The sequence below is a fragment of the Mus musculus genome, chromosome 1 (genome assembly GCF_000001635.26).
Source record: "Mus musculus strain C57BL/6J chromosome 1, GRCm38.p6 C57BL/6J".
NCBI classification, from domain to species: Eukaryota; Metazoa; Chordata; class Mammalia; order Rodentia; family Muridae; genus Mus; species Mus musculus.
This window is the reverse complement of record NC_000067.6, coordinates 107,888,742-107,907,439: the sequence shown is the minus strand read 5'-3', so window position 1 is coordinate 107,907,439 and position 18,698 is coordinate 107,888,742. Positions and strand designations below refer to the sequence as shown.

Here is an 18,698-nt window from a genome sequence, read left to right as displayed (position 1 = left end):
CAGATCATACTTAATAATTTCCTAGTGAACTATGTTCCCTATAAGAAGATGATTCCTAACTTACTAAATGTTCTTCATTTCTATTCTATACTGTGCATTTTTCTTGGATGTGGGAGTCTTTAGAATCTCAAAGATGATCTAAATTAGGAAGAGAGATCACTGAAGGTCATTTCATAATGGGAAAAATACTTGGAGGTAAGCATCACCATAAGGAAAATGAAAGGGAATACACTCCTCGGTCAGCATTGGGCCTTCTTAGGTAAGCCTGCAGCCTGCCATTGCAGGGCCAGCTTATGTCACCATTGGTTGTTACTGTAGGGATGTTCTGATGCTCTCCTGTTCCCCAAATCATTCTTGATATGTCAGTAAAGAAGCCATGGGCTAATTGCTGAGCAGAAGGAATAGGAGGTCCCTCATGGAAAAGAGACAGACACAAAGGAAGAGAGACAGAGTTGGCCAAACTTCTGAGAGAGAAAAGGTGAACCTTCGTGTGAGATTTCTGTCAGAGCAGTGTAGCCTATGGCCACTCCTACAGGCGAACAGTCTGGGATGTAACTGAGCAACTAAGTTTAGGACAGGTGGGAGGTGTGGAGCTAAGAGTATTAGTAAGGGTACACTAGCAATGGGAATGTAATAATGCCCAGCAATTGTGCCAAGAAGGCAAGTTGAAAATGAACAACTGTGTGTCTGTGTCTTTTATCCATGGATTCAAGGGGAGCTCGGTGGGGGCTGGTAGCTCGGCCTGTTCCCAGAGCATAGTCAGGGCAGCTAAAGCTATAAACAACACTTTATTTATTGTGTGCCTATGGATAAATTTCCTTATGCTTCAAGATTTCAGTTCCCTCAAAGATAAGACAAGGATTATATGTGTCACATTGAATCTTTTGAGGATCTTGTATTTAACAGCCATGCAGTACTTTAAGACCATCCCTTGGTGCTCAAGAAAGGCTATTTTACTATCCCTTATATTAGTCCATTCTTCATTATTATAACTAAAATTTGAGACTGACAACTTTTGAAGCTCAATTTTAGAAGCTGAAAATCAATCCTCTTAGTACTGGCTCTAGCAAGGACAATTTTGCAAATGAATGGAATTTATTTCGTACATGGATGGCCGTATCATGTTATAGGAAGTTCAAAAAAAGTTGTTAAGCAGTGGGGTTCCCTTGTATAACTAAATCTTGCAAGATTTCGGGAATCTGATGATTGCTACTAGATCCCTTTGTAGGTAACTACCCCTTGTAGCCCATAGACTTCCTGTAGATCTTAACCTCTTCAAGGTCCCAACACTTGTCCGCAGTGGCACACAGACAAACAGGTTACCACCACGTGAGCTTATCAGACACACCCCAACCACATCTAAGATGTAATGCTGTTGAATAATAGTGGCTTTCTCCTCAGAGACAGCTATGAACCTATCGAGTCTTTAAGTAAGAGCTGATGGTGTTATTATAGAGATTTCTGGGCCCTAAGGTGGGATGATTCAAAGAATTAAAACATAAAAGGTTCTGACGTATTCAAAGATTGTGAAAGTTACCTGTATTTGTGGAAAATTGTTAGATAGGGTACCACTCAAGTACTGCAACAGCATGAAGACTGTTCCATGTTTCCAAACCAAATAGAATGAGAAAAAACTTAAACATCACTTTTATATGGGAAATCTCTTTTTCAAATTGAAGCCATCGTATAACCAACTTATATCATTTGTAAAATCTCTATTATAAACTATGATAATATTAACCTTAACTGTTAAAATTATGTAAATCATGTATTTCCATAGTACCTTGACTGCATTTTAATATTTTTATTTAGCTAAGCATAAAAAGACCTAGAGAATTATATAAAGAATACTCACTCCCAATTTCACTTAAATTCATGAAATTTCACTTAATAAATTACACCTTGAGGACCCTGCTGTCACCACAAGCCCATTGTTTCTCCTCCAAGAAAGTATAGAGAACAGTTGCCTCAGCATACTGTTTGCAAATCCCAGTTTACTGCAAAGGAGGCCTAGGCTTCTTAGTTAGCCTTACTACAGCCCCAGCTTTTCACTGCCACAGACCTCTCATGTATGAGAGCTGTATATCTTCCCAAGCTCTGAGCTAAGTGATATTCCAAACAACGTCCTCTAGAGTTGGGATCAATTTTTTTTATTATTATTGTTTGTAATCTGGGAAGTGAAGCAGAGAATAGAATGGGCAAAGCTGAGGTCATGCACAGGCAAGCACCCATTCAGGTTCAAGGGAATTATCCTGATTGCCAGGGCTTCACAAATGCAATCACTGGTCATTTCTAGGAAAGTTGACACGTGCCTGTTTCTCCACTAACGGAGAGCTCCACAGAGTATGTTCCTGATTTTCCCCTAAGCCCCATTCCATGACTGCGTCCCACATCTCTAATAAATGATTAGCATGCTTTTCTAAATTCTGAATTATTGTACCACATTGAGACCAGTAAGTGCTTCTCTGAATTTGAATTTATCATTCCTATATATTTATAATAGATGTGTTGTTAGTCATATAAGATGCAAGACAGTAGTCAACAGTCAAATAAGCATGCAAATTGTATTTTTCACGTATGCTTATTTAACCTTCTATCACTCAGGTATGCCTGGGAAAATTTGTCTACAATAACACCGACCTTCAAGTGCATTCCCTTGCACTTTCTGTGATTTGATGTGTCGCAATATAATTATTTGTTACTTATTGATGGACAATAAGAATATTTTCTGCATTTTGTTTCTGTGGTGATGTAATACACATTCACATAAGATATTTCTGCTATATATTTTGCCTACCTGCTCTCCAAATGACTCACAATATACAACTGAGTTTAGTACTGGCAATGCATGAGAGGTCCTAGAAACTCCACATTCATGCCAGTATCTGTGAGATCAAACTGTCTTACCAAACCGATGGCATTGAAGTACCATCTTCCAGTTGTTTTAATCTGCATTTGGCCTAGAAAACCTAGAAAAGTCAAGAGACTTCTTACACAGTTAATTGATTTAGTGGGCTTTCCTTTAGGTGACTCAGTTGGGCAGTCTGATTTTTCTATTCTGCGCTTGCTGTTTTAAAGAAATCTTTGCATCCTTGCTACTTATGTGCTATAGATACCATGGATACAGCTTTGTAAATATTTATTTATCAGAGGTCTTATATCTGAGAGTTATTGGATGACTTGGATTTTAGGGGAGGCTCCTTTTCCTGTTCTACAGTTGACCACCTTCTCATAGTGTCCTCAATAAGCTAGTGTCTCACTATTCACATCGACTCTTATCATGGACACCCCACAATCGATGACTAACCCTAAATCCTTTGTAGAAGCCCCACACTTAAGTATCACCATAGTTGTTTAAGGACAACATAACTTAGGCCACAGTGAAAATATCTGTATTTTCTTCTTGCCTGTTATATTTTGATATAAACACATGTGTTTGCTTGATTTCAGTGCTGCCAATTTTATTTTGTCTTAGTTTGTTCCCCTGTGTCCCATTTAAGCTTTTGTGCATAAATCAAAGCTAGCTCTTATTGTTTTCTCTATTCCTTCTGTCTTAGCCTGAGGAAGTTTTACTTTGCAGTTAGTTTCTACTGATATCAGAGTTTGTTTTCATCAATACTATAAATTGATTGCAAGTTAACCTCTTCCACATGTCCAAAGTATCCCAAAGCCCATGCTTTTATAATTTCACTCTGCCTAATTCTGATTCTTTTTCCTTTTCTCCTGTGGTACATCTGAGTATTATGTATGTTCATATTTGAATACTGAAATGGTGTAAATGCTATTTTTTACTGTTGGTCCTGTTCACGAAAAAGCAATTGGAATCCATCGTATCCATGATTTTAGTGCATGACTAAAACAGATTCAACTAAAGAGTCAATGGTGAGCTCCAGTGGTGTCCATTACCATATAAAAAGATTTTTCTCCTTAATTTTTTATTACTTTGGTGTTTTTGTTAATACAACACTACATTTAAAACATCTGTTTGTGGGAACTGGTCTATTCACATTCTCATGGGATAGAGAACTACATCACTCTTGCAGACACCTCTGTATTACTCCTGTGTAGAACAATTGCTAGGACACAAAACCTCTCAACAGATGTGTTTAATGAGTGGGCAAAACCAGAGCATGGTAAACAACGCATCTTAGAGTCAGTAGTTTGCATTCTATTCTATCTCTAAATATTTTACTCTTCTCAATCCAAAATACAAGAGAAATTAAAGTTTTACCTAAGAAATGTCTGGCACAACCTATCATAGGCATTCTCAAAGAACTATGCTGAGTGGTGTTTTATTCAGAAGACAGTTCACTTATCATGTAACTTGTTCTTTTTTTTTTCTTTTTTGATCCCACTTTACCTGTTTCTCTCCCTTCTGTTCATCCTTGAAGTCTGTACTCAGTAGTCCTGTTTCTTTCTATATTCTACCCAGAAATGCAAAGCCACATCTCATTCCTTAGTAACCATCTAACTCTTATAATGATGACCATGGACACACATTTCATTTAAGTTCCTTTACTATCTAAAACTCTCCTGTATATAACACAGACTTCCAAAAGAGGCTTGTTGAACAGCATTGTTTTGTGGAACTAGGGCTTCACACACATTGCTTTCTCTCACCAGAGAATGGGAGGGAGCATGGATCCATTTCTGTGTGAAGTATCGATTGTGTGTGCTGGCAGTAAAATTACTCCCTGACTCTCTGGAGAGTTGGAAGAAAGGTTGAAATTTTAAATTATTCTTTCTGTGCATACATTTTGTGAAATTTCATTCTCAGTTATGCAGTAGTAGAAGGCATACATATTTCCATTTTATTTGAACATTTATTTTGACCAGATTGCAGATTTTCTGTTAATTGAACCTTGAATTGGCCACAGCCCCACTGTAGATCTGCTCCATAGCTTTTACACATGGACTTTATTATAGCTTCTCCTCCACAGCTGCTCAGTTCATATGTTTAATCTAGCATGGTGCTTCCTTCATATGCAGGGGTGGGAGTGACTATTAAATAAATATGTGGGGAAAAAAAGAGCTAAAAATATTCACGGCTTGCATCAATACTCTGTTTAGACAATAAAATATTAAATGGTCTGAGCTTATCATTTTGCTGAAATTATTACATGCTTCCCATGTTTTCATCACACAAAAAATATATGTTAATTTCAAAAGTTGAGAAACTGGAAGTGAACAAATTTGTTTAAGTTACCTGAAAACTTCTCAGAAATAACAACTTTCAGGGTGCTACTGTATACATTCATAAATGTTTCCTTGTGCAATAAACACAAACTTTAAACAGATGGCATTATGGTTCTGTAAACTATTTTTCAATTAACAGCAGAATCTTTCTCCCTTAATTGTAAATGCACCTTTTGATGAAATAAATATCCACATATATCTCATATTTGGTGACTGAAGAAAATATTTTCATATGCATTCATTTAACACATGGATTAACTCAATCCTACATTATAAGAAATTTTGACAGTTTAAATTATTCAACATATTTATTTCATCTGACATTTACAATTCTTGTAGAAATAGTTCTGAATGTATATTACTTTTTAACAGTAAATTCTGAGAGATATAAATGCTGAGCATTTTTTTAAAGTTTTGACCGCAGAACTTTCAGAAAAAATTTATACCAAATTTCATCCTTTAAAAAAAAAAAACCTCTTCCTGTAAATACTAGGTATTGTATTTGAATTTTCTTCTGGGAATCAAACAAACAAACAAAAAAAGTATTTTATTCTATTATCTGCATTTCAGCACTTTTTACCTACTAGCAAGGTTGAATATCTTTTAATGTGGTTATGGGCTAGCTACAGTGTTCCAAAGAGGTAGAAATTGTGTGTGTGTGTGTGTGTGTGTGTGTGTGTGTGTGTGTGTGTGGTGTGGTGTGTCTATGTATGTGTTATGTATCTGTGTATATTTCTATTTCTGTTTTCATCTATGAATCTGTATGTGTCTGCATATGTATATATGTCTCTGTGCATATTTGTTTGTGCATTTATGTCTGTATGAGTTTGTGTCTGTGTCTTTGGGTGTGTGTCTGTGTGTATAGTCTGTATGTGCCTGTGTAAGCATCTGTGTCTATATGTATTTCTGTGTGTATGTATATGTCTATGTTGTTATTGAATATGTTTTTCAGAGGGTGTATTCTGATCTTCAGAGAGTGAGAGATTTGGGAACACTCACACCTGAATACAGTGATGTCTTTATCACCCCTCCCCTTAGGAATCTGCAGGAGGGAAGCAGTGTGATTGGAATAAGAGACAAAAGGGGTGAATGACTCCCAGGGAACTGTCAGTTCCAGAAACAGCAGGACTGACCCACATATGAACACCCAGAGACTGGGCCAGCATGTGTGCCAATGTCTCAGTGCTGAGAGAGGGACGTGAACATGAGAACTATTCCTAATAAAGGAACAATCTTTCATTTACCTTCTAGACTCTTGTGTTTGTTCCTGAAACTGGCAAATTGCTCTAAATTTTAATCCAACAAATAAAATATGATCTTAGTAAAATCATCTGTCCCTAGTCTTATAAGTTACTCTCAAAAAACACATGCTGAGGTTTGCAGTGAGAAATGTTAATTGAATTCCTTTTCCCTCTTAGCCCACTTTTCTGTTGTCATCTTCAAGAGCGTTGAGTGAGAACCATGTAACTCATGTTATTTTCAAGATTAATAGACTCAGGGTGCAAAAGATGCAGCACTCCAAGCATGAAGAATTATTAACTAGCAGCAACATTTGAGGAATGTTCTCGCATTTCCCATGCTTCATTGCTTCACTGAACAGTGAGCAGAGGAGTTCACTGGGAGGCAGATGTTACCCTTGCACATATTACAAATGCAAATGATTATCCCCAAAGTGAACAGCCAGCACTTGAAAAAGGAGGCACACAACATTTTCAAATAAAAGGATAGAAACAATCACACTAGCCTTGAAAAAACAATTTCCCTCTCTAGGCATTATTCTTTCAGTCCAGGGATACAAGAGGAATCTTAAATGTCTGAGAAGAAGAAAGGAAGAAAAAATAAGAGTGCCCATTTCTGATGATATTCAGTGCTGAGCTTATACCTAGTAGAAGACAGATCAATCCACCAAAGGCTATCCTCATACAAGTAGTAAACTATGACTTCAAAAAATACTATAATTTGTCTATAATGTACATACAATTTTGATTACCACATAGATGTGTACAAATTCTTAAGACAAGGTCTTCAAGATTTAAACCTATGTTTTTTTTTGTAATTTTTATAAGATTTATTCATTTTATTATTTTGTGTTTATAGCTGTTTTAACCTCATGTATGTGTGTATCTGTACCACTTGCACACAGAGGTCAGAAGAGAACATCATAGCCTCTGGACTGCAGTTAAGGATGGTTGTGAGTTGCAATGGAAGTGCTGGGAACTGGAACCAGAACCTCTGTCTAAGCAATACGTGATCTTAATGACTGAGCCACCTCTCCAGTTCCTTAAGCCTAGTCTTGAAGAGGGTCATAGACTGCTGAGATGGGACATACCCAACATATATCATATATAATTATGTCTTTATTACTTCAACATTTTCTGTTTTGGAAGTAAATTATCTTTCTTTTCCCTCTTCCAATTTTTTTGCAGTGAAAAAAATTCTTATTAAAAAAAATCACACCAAAGATTATCCTGTTAGCAAGATAAATTTAAATCAACAATCAAAGCATGCTATTCCTTTTTCAGTGATATTTACAAATCTACCATATTTTTGTCTAATTAAAGGTACATATCTGATTTTCTTGCATGTTAGTCTCATTAGCAAATGGAGGCCAGAGGTAGTATTTACTTTCTCTAACACCCTTATATTATTTCTTCTTGAACCATCAGCTTTTAAAATGCTTAGAGCAAATGCTACCATTATGCAGGACTGATTGACAGACTGGTTAGATAAATGATACGTTATGTTGCCATATGACGTAAGACCATCTGCTTTGTCTCCTATGTCTGACTTTGCCAGTTTGATCTGCCAAGTAGGCAGCAGAATGGATTCCCTTCACTCAACAAAGCAAGAAGCCTGGCATAGGGCTGCTATGACGCACCTTTAGGATTCAAACTCCGAACATTTGCATATTACTATCCTGTGTACTATTCTTCAGATTAGAATGGATTCTAGGCTAATTTCTTCTTTAAAGAAATCAAATGTGTTTCAAGCATTTATAAGTTATCAAAATGAGATATCAATCACTCTTGAGGTTCAGAAAGAAAACAAGTATTCCTCTGGTGTTGCTATCCAAACAAGTCACAAAGCAAGCATGGTGCACTCCCTGACTTCAAGGGTCTATGGGCACTTTTGGGAAATTATATTGGATATATAAAAGTTATAATGCTACAGTATGGATGACAGGATGATAATGTGTCTTTAACTAATTTTCAATTCCATTTGTTGTATTATGTGTCAGAAAGGAAAATACACTAAATAAAAGATAGATTGACATTTTTGTACACTTTTACAGCAAAGAAATATTGAGAGGCAATAATGAGGCTTTTTTTCTGAAATTTTATGGTTATAGTATTATTACATAGCTAAGTAGGGTCAAAATGCTTTTAAGTAGAGATAAATGCTTTTAAGAGTCTTCTACTGGCTGCTTTAGTGAACTCAGAAGTCCTTACCAGTCCTAATCTTCATCCTGCTGTACTCACAAAAGCTTCTTTCCCTTCACAGTGTCTACATTTAAAAAGTAAAGACTAATTATTAGAAGAATCTTTGCGACTGCCAATTAGGACTGTCATGGTCTTTGTTTCCAAGAGCTCTTCTTTGCTTTGGAGTAAGGTTGTCTCCGATCATTTTAAATGCTGAGTTTTAAAAGACAGAACCCTTAGGTGAGGCAGCAGACAGCAGGAGCTTCCCTTCCGTTCAAAGCATCCCATCCAGGAAGTGTTCCCCTGGGTGAGTTCAGGAAGCCTTCCTGGGGGAGGATTAATTTTGACTTTACCCTTCATCTTCATTTCTGTGCATCTTCAGAAATAGCACTTGCAGCTCTGAATGGAATCATCTACACTGCGTTGGCCTTTTTTTTTTTTTTTTTTTTTATTTCCCAAGCTGTTTAATTTATTTTGCATAATCAGTTACTTCCTCCCTTAAGGGAAAATCTTGAAAGAGAACAAGCCTTTAACTTCTTCATTGAAGGGGACAAAGCAACTAAGTCCCAGCCAAGGCTCCTGACAGGGCGGCACCTGTGCAGATCCAAACTCAAAGCTGAGCAGAATGCTGTCTGTGCCTCTTGCTCCTCAATTCTGATGAAAATGGTGCATCAGAGATCCTTTTGAAATTTTACTTTGTTGTGAAATCTTGACCTTCCTTGTTCTTTTCTTTCCCTTTTTTCTTTATTCTTTCTTATCCCTAGGACACATCTTGCTTCAAGAAAATAAAAACAGCTTCGTTAGTCAGACAGTATCTATAACAGATGTCAGTGCAAACTGAGAGCCCTAAAGAGATGCAAACTACACCCTGAGCAGTCAGAAATGAATACATTCTACATCCAACAAGACAAACATGTCCAAAGGGCTATTCTAACAGATTTGACTCCACATTGCAAAGTGCTTGAGTGAATGCAGCAATAAAGGGTAGATGTATATTTTAACACCCTAGGAGTTCATTTCTGTCAATCAGCTACAGGAATTTACTTTGAAGATATTACCTAAAGGTGTTTTTGAATCACTGGACATTTGGGAGCTTAGTCTGAGGCGTGTATTTAATGGAAGAGGAATGTTTAAAAAGCTTTCTAACCATTTGAAGCTGTTATTCTGAAAATAGCATTTCAAAATAATATAGCAATGGCATTCGATTTACAGGGGAGGCTGCAGCTCAGCCAGGGTGAGTGAATTGTTTCACAAACGTTGTATGGTTGGGAAGCCAGAATCCAGGATGCACCCAGGCTAGTTACTCCCCATCCCCCATGTGCTTTGTGATTTAGAAGTAAGTCTCTTCCAATTTTTTAGAAAGGCTAAAAACCACATCTAGCAAAACAAATTAAATCTAGAAAAAACTTACCTAAGTGATGGTGGCACATGACTTTAATCCCTACCCTCTGGAGGCATAGGCAGACAGAACTCTGAGTTCGAGGCCAGCCAAGCCTACAAAGAGAAATTCTGTCTTGAAATATCAAAAATATTCTGCCGTTGATGCCAGCCTGGTCTACAGAGTGAGTTCCAGGACAGCCAGCGCTACACAGAGAAACCCTGTCTCGAAAAAAAAAAAAAAAAAAAAAAAAAAAAAAAAAAAAAAAAAACCCAAAAAACCAAAAGACCAAAAAAATGAATGAAAGAAAGAAAGAGAGAGAGAGAGAGAGAGAGACAGACAGACAGACAGAGAGGAAGGAAGGAAGGAAGGAAGGAAGGAGGGAGGGAGGGAGGGAGGGAGGGAGAGGAAGGAAGGAAGGAAGGAAAGAAGGAAGGAAAAAAAGAAAGAAAGAAAGAAAGAAAGAAAGAAAGAAAGAAAGAAAGAAAGAAAGAAAGAAAGGAAGGAAAACCAAAACTAGAGGCCTGGAGAAATGGCTTAGTCCTTAAGAGTACTTTCTGCTCTTTTCAAGGTCCTGAGTTCAATTCTCAGCAACCACTTGGTGGCTCACAACCATCTATAATGAGATCCTCTGGCATGCAGGCATATATACAAATAGAACACATGTATGTATAAAATAAATAAATACAATCTTTTTAAAAAGAACAAAATAAATAAATAGACAAATAAATAAATAACTGGATAATGATGGGATGCACGGGATGTTTGCTGCTTAGCAAACAGTGTGCTTTATCTTTTTTACAAACTACAAAACTCGACATAGCATTTTCATTCTCTTACTGCAATATATTTCCCAAACTTGGCAGCTTAGAATAATACAATTTCATTACCTTATCTCCATGGAGGTCTAGAATTCTAAATCCCAGTGCAGACGGTCTGTATTCTCCTGAGGCTATAGGGAGAATCATACTCACACATTATGAGTCTCAAGAAGCGACTTTTTTGAGGGATGCGCACTGTTCTGCATACCATAATAATTTCAAGTTGCAATAAGGAAACTGAATGTCAAAATAGTAAAATAGTTTGCCAAAAAATGTGAGCCAGGCACAAAGAAACACAAGCTCCTTCACTGATAAGAACCAAAATGGTATTTAATCTTAATGTAAAAGCAACCCTGCCTTATTGCACAAACCTCCTCTTCTATGAATCATCTGTCTCCCTTTAGTTTTTGTCTTTAAGTGAATGTCAAATTAGGTAAAGGTAAATTATGGATAAACTCAAACCCAAGTTCACTTCTGAAAAAAAGTATTTTTAAGATGATACTAAGATGATACTCCTTGCAGTAGAGGAATGTTTCTGAGCAAAAATATCCCCCCCCCAAAAAAAAAGATACCTTCATGTTCTACTTAAAATGAATGAGGTGATTAGTTTGTTCACTTTTCATGCTGCTAGTATGTAAATAGTTGCTATTGACAATGCATAGATATGGCCTCACTACAGTAATGATAAAGTCTGCACTTATATTGAGAAGGCTAGACTAATTCCATGACAGATTTCCAAGTGACAGTTAAAGATACTAGGCCTAATTTTCTGTTTCCAAGAACTGGGAAATTCTAGGCAAATCCAGACCTCAGAACTTGCCCTGCCACCTGGCCTGAGGCAAGAACAATGGGCCATCAAGATTTCCCAGACTTCCTCAGCTACTTCCTCAATAACAGTTCCCAGACCTCCCCAGAAAGGTTCCAGCCCCCACACCCCGGTAATGGAATGTCTGTAGAAATGGATCCAACATTAACATAGAAGGTCATCTACCCCAGAATCCCCTAATGTGCTTTAAATCAGGTCTGAAAGCTCACTTGGGTGTCTCTCTACCTTGGATGACCCAGCATGCTGGACTTCTGCAGAATAAAACACTCTGTGGTTACATACAATTTGAGTATGGGGTGTTATTCTTCAGCGAATCCTGGACCCTTTCAACGTCTTATCTACATCTATGTTCATATTCTTAAACATTAGCTATTGTACCCATAGCTCCCAGAAGGTCAGGACGTGATTTTCATTGCTCAATTCAGTCCATGTACGAGAGCAGGGCAGTCAGAGGAACAAGGTAGACCATGGAGAAACATAACTGCATGTAATATGGAAGGGGAAATAGAGCAGTAATGATTTATTCAATGCATTTAGTGTGCCAAGCCTGAATTAAGCATTTTATGTGCATGGACTCATCAAAGCTTACATCAGCCCTTTGCAGTAAAAATGAATATTTTATGTATGTTACAAGTGAGAAATCTGGCATTCTGGCTGAAGTCATACAACCATGAAGATCTGGAATTGCCCAGACAGATGATCTGCCTTGTTATCTACTACCTACTACTCACATGAAGGAGCCCTCACCTCTGTGCCTCAGAGTGCAGTTTGGAGACCGAGCCTTAGATGATTAGGCTCCCAGCCCCAGTTACTTTCTTTCCCACATATATGTAGTTGGGATGCTCTGAAGGCCTAATCCCTAGTGTAACTAGGTCTGAACTACTATGATAGACAAACATGGACATACATAGAATCCTAGTAATGAACCAATAATCCGGAAGGGAAGGCCAACTGTGGAGACTGAATGAGGATATATTTGACGTAGTCCTGAGGCCATCCAAATTTAATCACCCTACTTCTCTGGTCTCTGTCTCTGTCTCTGTCTCTGTCTCTGTCTCTCTCTCTCTGTCTCTCTCTCTCTTTTCTGTGTCTGTCTCTCTGTCTCTCCTTTTTATTGGTTGTTGGTGAATTGCACATTATGCACCCCATTCATTTCCCCTCCCCTTCATACCCACCCCCCATCTTCCATCCTCAACAGAGGAAAAAAAAATCTCATCGTGGAAACTATAGTGTATCCCAGTGTGTCCTACAGGGTTCCCTTTTGTCTATACTTTGATTGCAAATGTTCATTGCAATGAGTCATTGATCTGGTAAGAGGTGACCACCTTCTGCTATTGGAACCTCACTGGCTCAGTGGGACTCCTCTTAGATATCCTGTTGTTGCCTGTGTCATGGAGATCCTGTAGTTTTGGATCTGTAGGAACAGCTCCTTTATGCTGTCCCGCAGTTCATTGATGGGGCAGATATTGGGGTAGGCAAACTCAAAGCCCTGAATCTGGGCCTGAGAGCTGTGTGAGGTACTCAGCCCACTGGCTTTCTGAAGCTTATGCCTTCAGGGCCAGCTCACTTGAAGCCCCCACAACTAGAGCCAGTTTGGTGCTGCCTAGGTGAGGTGCAGTGCTGCAGCTGATGAGAGACAGAACTCTCATAACCCCAGTGCTAGTTCTCACGTCTGTCATAGCTGGCAAAGGGTGCAGGTGGGACAGGGCATCAGAACACACTGCAGAAAGGCAGACAAGTACCCTGCCATCAGGTTCATCTTTACTGTGCTACTCAGGTGAGGTTCAGGGCTTGCTCTCCTAAGTGTAGAGAGGGGCAGAGCCAGCTTCTTGCTCTCATGATCCCAGGGCAAGGTCTGCCACCTTTAGCAGGTGTAAAGGTGTGAGATGAGAAGAGGGTATCTCTCTCTAGTCCATGCCACCTTACAGGAGACGAGTAGGAGAGTCAGCCCCCCCCTCCCCAATTGTATCCTCAGGGCCAGCTATCCACAAATCCTGCAAAGTTCAGAGGGCACTCTCTCCAGTACTACAACTGTCTAGGGGCAGGATCAGCTCCCCTGCTCTCATGCCCCCAGGGCCAGATCTCCCAGGATGTCCAGGTGAAGGGTGATGCCAGTTAGACACAGTTCTTAATCATGAACATGTTCCCCAGGGACAGTCCAGACCAGGGACATCTGCCTGTACTTTGGTGGTAAAATACCCTGCTGCTTCAGGGAAGTTGGTCCAGATGTGGCCCCATTGGTAGCACAGACTAGAACTCCACCATGGTCCCAGGTGGTATTACCAACTACTGACATCAGTCTTTTTCTCACTCCCCTCCAGTCACCAGTTCTGCTTCTCTTCCTTGTCCTCTCACTCTTCTGTTTCTCTTTCTCTTCCACATCTCTACCATTTGCTTAGTCTTCTTAGTGGCATTCAAGGAGTAGTATGAGGAGAACTCTGTCCTGCTCATGCAGGCCATAGGTCATCTCCATCATGGTCTGGTCACAGGCCTGTGTAGCACCAGACTGGTAATCATCTCAGACTAATTTCCTGCCTGGGCCCCATGGTACCAGTCTGGTAGTCATCCTTGGCTTGCTCCTCATCCAGGACCTATGGTCCTAGGCAGGGTTCTTTCTAGTCTCCATCTTGCTTCTCATCCTGGGTCTGCCTAGCAACAGACTGATGGTCATCTCAGGCCCACTTTTTTTCAGGAAATGTTAGACTACTAATCATTCAGATGTTCACAGGCCAGAACACTGAACCTAGGCATGGCCTCTCTCCTGTCTGCCATTTATTGAAGCACATGTGACATTGCAGCTAAACCTAGAAAGCCTCTAGGGGCAGCACCCTAATTCTCATGAAGTATAGATCTTAAAAGGTTACTAATCCTGTTCATGATAACATTTGTAGATAAATCAGTAAAATTATTATTGTTTAATTAAAAATACTTTGTTTAGTGCTAGGGATGTAACTCTGGCAGAGTGCTTTCTTAGAATGCACAGAGCCATGGGTAAAGCACACGCACTACATAAGCTAGATGGAATACAGTGGCACATATCTGTATTCCAAAGGCAAGACAGGAAGTTCAGAAGTTCAAAGTAGTCGTCCTTAGCTACATAGAGTTCAGTGCTGGCCTTAGTCACACTTACTGTATCAAAACCTACTAAATCAATTAAAATAAAAAAGTAAAAGTGCACAAATCAGCTAGCACTTGTACTAATACAATATCCATTACAAATATATTACAGAACATTTTGTATAACTTGGTAAATATTTGGCCTTAAAATAATTGAGATATATAACAAATATCAGACACAGCTGAAAGCTAAGGTGGTCTACAAAATGTGGAGTCAAGATGGATGTTTGACTATGGAGTAACAGGAGATAAGTCAAATTTACAATCTCTTCATCCTCTCAAGATCAAATTGTTATTCAAGAATGAACAGCTTGTTTCAAGTCTTTCAAATACACATGTGTACATATACAGCACAAAACCAGTAAGGGTTGTTTGTATATATACATAATATTCACTTGATTCACAAAAAGCATTAATTGTCTAATTTTACCTTTTAGAGGCTCTATAATAAATTATTGCATCAAGAACCCCAAACCCACAGAAGATGGAAAGATCTCTCATGCTCATGGATTGGGAGGATTAACATATTAAAAATGGCCATCTTACCAAAAGCAATCTATAGACTCAATGCAATCCCCATCAAAATTCCAACTCAATTCTTCACTGAGTTAGAAAGAGCAATTCTCAAATTCATCTGGAATGACATAAAACCCAGGATAGTGAAACTATTCTCAACAAGTAAGAGAACCTCTGGGGGAATCACTGTCCCTGACCTCAAGCTTCTACAGAGCAAGAGTGACAAAATGTGCATAGTACTGGTACAGAGACAGGATGGTAGATCAATAGAATAAAATTGAAGACCCAGAAATGAACCCACACACCCATGCTCCACTGATTTTGACAAAGAAGCTAAAACCATCCAGTGGAAAAAAGACAGCACTTTCAACAAATGATGCTGGTTCAATTGGTGGTCAGCATGTAGAAGAATGCAAATTGATCCATTCTTATCTCCTTGTACCAAAGCACAAGTTTAAATGGGTCAAGGATCTCTTCATAAAATCAGATACACAAAATCTAATAGAACAGAAAGTGAAAAAGGGCCTGGAACACATTGACATATGTGATAATTTCCTGAACAGAACACCAATGGCTTATACTCTAAGATCAACAATAGACAAATGGGATCTCATAAAATTGAAACGCTTCTGTAAGGCAAAGGACACTGTCAATAGGACATAATGCAACCTAAAGGTTGAGAAAAGATCAGTAGCTAATATCCAATATCTACAAGAACTCAAGAAGTTTGACTTCAGAGAACCAAATAACCCTATTTAAAAAAAAATGGGGCACAGAGCCAAAGAATTCTCAGGTGAGGAATACTGAATGGCTGAGAAGCACCTAAAGAAATGTTCAACATCCTTAGTCATCAAAGAAATGAAAATCAAAGCGACCATGAGATTCCACCTCATACCAGTCAAAATGGCTAAGATCTAAAACTCAGGTGGCAGCAGATGCTGGCAAAAATGTGGAGAAAGAACACTTCTCCATTGCTGGTGGGATTGCAAGCTGATACAAACACTCTGGAAATCAATCTGGTGGTTGTTGAGAAAATTGGAGATAGTTCTACTTGAAGAATCAGCTATACCACTATTGGGTATATGCCCAAAAGATGTTCCAAAATATAGCAAGGACACATGCTCCACTATGTTCATTGTAAAAGTTGGAAACAACCAAGATGTCCCTCAATGGAAGAATGGATACAGAAAATTTGGTATTTCTACAAAGTGGAATACTACTCAGCTATTAAAAACAGTAACTTCATGAAATTTGCAGGCAAATAATATCATCAATATATTAGTGTGGGGTAACTCAGACTACACATGGTATGTATTCACTGTTAAGTGGATATTAGCCCCAAAGCTCAGAATACCCACAATACAACTCACAGAACATATGTAGCTTAAGAAGGAAGACTAAAGTGTGAATGCTTCAGTCCTACTTAGAAGGGGGAACAAAATAATCACAGGAGATAGAGAAAGGCAGGGAAGGAGGGAGGAAGGGAGAGAGATTGTTACTATCTAAAGGAAATGCAGAGGCAAAAAACTGAGCAGAGACTGATGATGTTCAAGAGGCATAAGTAATGTGTATCGGATTAGAATTCCCATTATGATATCCTGGGAAGATAATGTCTGAACCTAAAGAGATGCCACAAAAATTGGAGATGACAGAAAATGGAATATTTTTTTTCCATTTTTTATTAGGTATTTAACTCATTTACATTTCCAATGCTATACCAAAAGTCCCCCATATCCACCCACCCCCACTCCCCTGCCCACCCACTCCCCCTTTTTGGCCCTGGTGTTCCCCTGTACTGGGGCATATAAAGTTTGCAAGTCCAATGAGCCTCTCGTTCCAGTGATGGCCGACTAGGCCATCTTTTGATATATATGCAGCTAGAGTCAAGAGCTCCGGGGTACTGGTTAGTTCATAATGTTGTTCCACCTATAGGGTTGCAGATCCCTTTAGCTCCTTGGCTACTTTCTCTAGCTCCTCCATTGGGAGCCCTATGATCCATCCATTAGCTGACTGTGAGCATCCACTTCTGTGTTTGCTAGGCCCCGGCATAGTCTCACAAGAGACAGCTACATCTGGGTCCTTTCAATAAAATCTTGCTAGTGTATGCAATGGTGTCAGCGTTTGGATGCTGATTATGGGGTAGATCCCTGGATATGGCAGTCTCTACATGGTCCATCCTTTTATCTCAGCTCCAAACTTTGTCTCTGTAACTCCTTCCATGGGTGTTTTGTTCCCAAATCTAAGGAGGGGCATAGTGTCCACACTTCAGTCTTCATTCTTCTTGAGTTTCATGTGTTTAGCAAATTATATCTTATATCTTGGGTATCCTAGGTTTGGGGCTAATATCCACTTATCAGTGAATACATATTGTGTGAGTTTCTTTGTGAATGTGTTACCTCACTCAGGATGATGCCCTCCAGGTCCATCCATTTGGCTAGGAATTTCATAAATTCATTCTTTTTAATAGCTGAGTAGTACTCCATTGTGTAGATGTACCACATTTTCTGTATCCATTCCTCTGTTGAGGGGCATCTAGGTTCTTTCCAGCTTCTGGCTATTATAAATAAGGCTGCTATGAACATAGTGGAGCATGGGTCCTTCTTACCTGTTGGAGCATCTTCTGGATATATGCCCAGGAGAGGTATTGCTGGATCCTCCGGTAGTACTATGTCCAGTTTTCTGAGGAACCGCCAGACTGATTTCCAGAGTGGTTGTACAAGCCTGCACTCCCACCAACAATGGAGGAGTGTTCCTCTTTCTCCACATCCACGCCAGCATCGGCTGTCACCCGAATTTTTGATCTTAGCCATTCTGACTGGTGTGAGGTGGAATCTCAGGGTTGTTTTGATTTGCATTTCCCTGATGATTAAGGATGTTGAACATTTTTTCAAGTGCTTCTCTGCCATTCGGTATTCCTCAGGTGAGAATTCTTTGTTCAGTTCTGAGCCCCATTTTTTAATGGGGTTATTAGATTTTCTGAAGTCCACCTTCTTGAGTTCTTTATATATATTGGATATTAGTCCCCTATCTGATTTAGAATAGGTAAAGATCCTTTCCCAATCTGTTGGTGGTCTTTTTGTCTTATTGACAGTGTCTTTTGCCTTGCAGAAACTTTGGAGTTTCATTAGGTCCCATTTGTCAATTCTCGATCTTACAGCACAAGCCATTGCTGTTCTGTTCAGGAATTTTTCCCCTGTGCCCATATCTTCAAGGCTTTTCCCCACTTTCTCCTCTATAAGTTTCAGTGTCTCTGGTTTTATGTGAAGTTCCTTGATCCACTTAGATTTGACCTTAGTACAAGGAGATAAGTATGGATCGATTCGCATTCTTCTACACGATAACAACCAGTTGTGCCAGCACCAATTGTTGAAAATGCTGTCTTTCTTCCACTGGATGGTTTTAGCTCCCTTGTCGAAGATCAAGTG

At 39.0% G+C, this 18,698-nt stretch overlaps 1 non-coding gene across 1 annotated transcript; it reads right to left on the bottom strand.

The window, feature by feature from the left end:
- Positions 1–14,334: 14,334 nt before the first annotated feature.
- Positions 14,335–14,466, bottom strand: Gm22438. Its single transcript, XR_003949285.1, has one exon. It is a non-coding gene; the product is annotated as a small nucleolar RNA SNORA17 (small nucleolar RNA).
- Positions 14,467–18,698: the final 4,232 nt, after the last annotated feature.